Genomic DNA, 5058 nt, shown 5'->3' with positions numbered 1-5058 from the left:
GTCTGGTGAAGAAGGTATGTGACATGGTGGTGGGATCCAAGCTGGAAGAATGTAATTTCTGTCAAATTTATGAAAACTCTTTACTAAGACTCGCCGATACAACAACCCGACTGATCAGCAGGGAAGCGGAACTAAACCGCATCAATGAAATGTTGCGCGAGGAAAACCAGGTCCTGAACGAAACCAAACGGACCCAGGAGACGGAGCTCCAACTGGTAAAGGAGGAAAACCAGGTCCTGAACGAAATCAATCGGACCCAGGAGATGGAGCTCCAACTGGTAAAGGAGGAAAAGCAGGTCATGAACGAAATCAATCGGACCCAGGAGACGGAGCTCCAACTGGTAAAGGAGGAAAACCAGGTCCTGAACGTAACCAATCGGACCCAGGAGACGGAGCTCCAACTGGTAAAGGAGGAAAACCAGGTCCTGAACGTAACCAAACGGACCCAGGAGATGGAGCTCCAACTGGTGAAGGAGGAAAACAAGGTCCTGAACGTAACCAAACGGACCCAGGAGATGGAGCTCCAACTGGTGAAGGAGGAAAACAAGGTCCTGAACGAAATCAATCGGACCCAGGAGACGGAGCTCCAACTGGTAAAGGAGGAAAACCAGGTCCTGAACGTAACCAAACGGACCCAGGAGACGGAGCTCCACCCTCCATCTCCACCTCTCTCACTCCATTCTTCTATCCTCCATCCATGTTAGTTATTCCAAAGGGTGACACAGTGGCTCAGTGATTAAGTGATTTCAAACTGCAGCCTCACCCTTCTCTGTGTGGAGTTTGAATATTCTCCATGTGTCTGTGTGGGTTTCCCCCTGCTGATCAGGTGTCCTCCCACCAAATAAAAATGTTGGGTCCTGGTGATCAGATTTCCCTAAAAGAGTTAATACAAATAAACAATAAAATCAATATTCTATGTTCCCGCCTCTCTGATTAAATAAATAAGAGTATTAATTAAATTGTATGACATGATGGTGACTTTAAAGAAGAAGTATCGGTAGGTTGTGATTTTAATAAACTGAAGCTGATCAATAAAATGATGTTATGAAATAAGTATTTTAGGTTAACGACAGGAGCTAATTATGTAATAAACGATGATATTCAACAGTAAGAAACATGTGACCTTCATCACTGACGCCCATTACTTACTGGTATTAACAATGAATTATTAACAGAGTTGTAAACTAGTTAGACATGTTTTCTTTGTGAATGTGAACCACTGCTTTGAAGCTGGACCAGCAGAGAGACGAACTCCAGACTTCTTCCCTCGTTGTGGGAGTTGACTGATAACGTCCTGTTTCTATCACTTCAGTTGATGAACCTCAGGAAACACAATCTACGCTTCTGTCATTCGTTTTTACCATGTTAAGTGCTTCGAGTACCTTTTTAAAGCGCTGTACAAATAAAATGTATTATTACTACGTAGAATTCGCCTACCGGAAGTCACTAAAATCAATGTGGAATCGGTGTGTACGCCAAAACAATGTCGGACTCCGTAATTTTCTCTGGCCCTCTCCCAAATTTGGACAATATGTCATCGTTCCACTGCTGGTTGTCGAGGTGGTGACCAGCAAACAATGTGGGCTTCGTAGATAATTGACAGACTTTCTGGGGAAACCCTGGTCTGATTAGTAGAGACGGCATTCATCCCACTTTGGATGGAGCGAAAAAGTGCTTTCACATCGGAGTCTCCAAGACACCAGAACAAGTCGCTAGATTTGTCGCTTTTGACAAAGAAAGTCTCCAAGACCTTATGGAGCCTCGGATATTCCACCGCGTAGATCAGTAGTTCTCAACCTTTTTTCAGTGATGTTTTTTTTTTTTTTTTATGAAGTCTTTCTAATTTTATTATTTGTTTGTGAATAAAAGAAAGCAATGTTAACTCATTATCTTTTTTTCGATTTTTTAAATAAAAAAGTACCCTCTAACCAGCGCGGTGGTTCAGAATACATGTAATATACAGCGCTTTGCCATCAGTGTCTAATTTAATATAGAATATTTAAAAATAATTGTATTAACCTACACTTATATTTCATTGAATATTTACTAAATAACTATATTAAGGATTTTTGAATGTATGTTAATTTTAAATGTATGTTTGGTACCCCAGTTTGGGAACCACTGGTGTAGATTAGTTCCATCAGACGTGGGAGGGACTCGGATCGTGAGTCTCCTCAGGCGATGCAGTTCATTTCTCTCGTTAACGCCGAGAGGAGACTCTCTTATCTTTTCACCTCATGTCGTGGAAAGGAGAAAGTCAAAAAAAGGCAATAATAATAATAATCTCATTTTGCCACTTAAACCTCCCACAACTACAAGTCCTAAAATAAAGTACATACAGATAACGCAACGTTGGGGCTCGCATGGCGTAATGAGTTGATTTTTTTGTCCTCTGCTATCCAGTTTTTTTGAGGAAGTCAGCCCTTTTTGGAGGGAAAACCTAATTTCAGCCATCTGGCACACAACTTTTAGACCACATGAAAAAGCAGATCCGTCTGTGGACAAACACTCGATAAAGTCTGAGTGTTTCTGTTCGGTAGTTTCACACCAGATGACCGACAACTTGATGTACCTTCCCGGGCCTTTATTCTCCGCTCGCTTCCATACATGTACACATTCTATGCGGTCTGCTTACTCGCCTAGTCATGCATATCTATACTCGCCAGGTGACGTAGTTCTCACTGTGAACATCACAGGCTGTAATATTATCATGGTGAATAAAGATCATCCTCGATGCTTTCCGTGGTCCGTTAATAAAAGGCGGTCCCATAAGCCACACCCACAGAACAATGGAAGCTTGAGATTCTGCTAAACGACGTAATAAACTTAAATTTGATTACGTTTGTCATAGTACATATTTTTACATACATACATGAAAATTGCTCTCTGCATTGAGCCCGTCCAGAGCAATGGGCTGCCGAGAGGCGCCCGGGGAGCAACTGTGGGTTCAGCGTCTTGCTCAAGGACACTTCAACATGTGAGCTATGTGGGGACCGGGGATCGAACCGCGAGCCGTGCGGTCGCAGGACGGCCGCTCTACCCGTGAGCCACAGACGCCCCAAAATCTGTATGTTTGTGGTTTTATGTTTGCAGGTTAGAAGCACAAGATGTCCTACATTTTGACCCATCAAACGTATCCATGCAATACACACCCGTTATAAAATCAGCAAACTTTCCCAATTTATTTTCCTGAAACTGTGCCAGCTATCAAAATGCCCATTTCTGGATTAATAAAGTCTGGAGTTTTGTTAACGTTTGAAATTTTAAATATTGTTAAAGCATGGCGGCTCACGACGAGGCCAAAACCCTGTGTGTGTGTGTGTGTGTGTGGAAATTGTGTGGGAGGAGTTACACGGTAAACTTTGTGTACGGAAAAAGAATAATACGATTATTATTATGATTAAGCATTATAGTCTTTACAGCCTGGTTGAGCCCCACACAGAAGCACACGTATTTAGTTAGCGTGTGAAAACAATAACACACCTGAAAATGAGCTCACCTGGGATTTTGAAATATTAAAAAAAATATATGGCATCACTTTTATTTTATTTAGTTTTTTACATTTTTGTTGAACGCAACAAGACCGGTACAGCGACTGCACTCAACACTTTTTACACACACAGTATAGACTCGCACGCACGCGCACACACACACACACACACACACACACACACACACACACACACACACAGGTCCTGGACAGCTGCCACATTCATTCTGATTTCTGGCTGGGGTTGCTGTGGGCTACCTGTCTCCCCGCAGAGCTTAGCGGGGTGTACGGCCAGCTTTCAGAGGGCTGTGTGTGTGTGTGTGTGTGTGTGTGTGTGTGTGTGTGTCTAGGTTATTGTGGCCTGTCTTTACACTGGTAAAAGAGGCTGCTTTAACATCAAAGGAGGGGAGGGAAAACATACGACTCCTCTTTCAAAGACAGTCCACAGGAACTACGACCTTGTCTGCTCTCTGCATCTCTTTCACTGTCCCCTCAGGGTCGTTAGTGTGTTTGTGTGTGTGTGTGTGTGTGTGTGTGTGTGTGTGTGTGTGTGTGTGTGTGTGTGTGTGTGTGAGATAAAAAGAGAAAGTCACCGACAGAACTTTAAGTCAAGAGGAAAACAATGGAGGCCTTTTCTAACACGTCTGGCTTTGCAGCCTCGGCTCTAAAACAGACTTTTTTTTAAGCTAACGGGATCTAACAAAGAGCTACACAGGCTCTCTGCGTCCGGCGACAGGGGGATGGATATACGACACAAACATGCATACGTACATGAACCACATACAGTTTAATAATCTGACTCGGAAACTTTGAGGTACTTACAGCCGAGTAGTTTATGTTGCAACAGATGTGAGGTCAGTTTAAATCTGGAGATCGCCTCGGGGTCTAGAAGAGAGAGAGAGAGACATGAAGTGAAAACATGTTCACAGACATTTAGTTTGACATCTCAAGAATCCTCTCTCACAGGTTTGCACTCTCTCACACACACACACACACACACACACACACACACACACACACACACACACACACACACACACACACACACACACACGCCAGAGGCCGTGCTGTCAGCGGTGTGCCGTGGTGAGGAGAGTGATGTGGTAAATTACAGGGTTAAAGAGCTGCCACAGGGTGACTGACACATGGCCATCACAGCCGGGCCTCATTCCCCCGCCCCCAAAACACACACACACACACACACACACACACACACACACACACACACACACACTCTCCTCACTCGGCTCTGTAGACGTTTCTAAGTTGTGCCTTTTCCTTCGTTTCCTTTTCTCTCTTATCATCCTTTTGCCTTTTTATCTTTTTTTTTTTGCCCATCTCCCCCATTAGAAATGCATTAAGCTCTCTGACCTCGTCTTTCTGGCACTTTTCTCCTCTTCCTCTCTCTTCGTCTCTCTCAAGACCGTATTCAAGTCTGATTTTATTTTCCTCTCTTGCCGTTTTTCTTACTCTTCATTGTCTCATCTCTCTCAAAAAGCAGTGTTCCACATGTTCTGACTTTTCTTTCCGTCCTCCACCACAACCTTTTATCTGTCTCAGACTCTCAG

Source organism: Taurulus bubalis (genome assembly GCF_910589615.1).
Source record: "Taurulus bubalis genome assembly, chromosome: 14".
NCBI lineage: Eukaryota > Metazoa > Chordata > Actinopteri > Perciformes > Cottidae > Taurulus > Taurulus bubalis.
The sequence above is the reverse complement of the archived record's forward strand: the minus strand, read 5'-3'. Positions refer to the sequence as shown.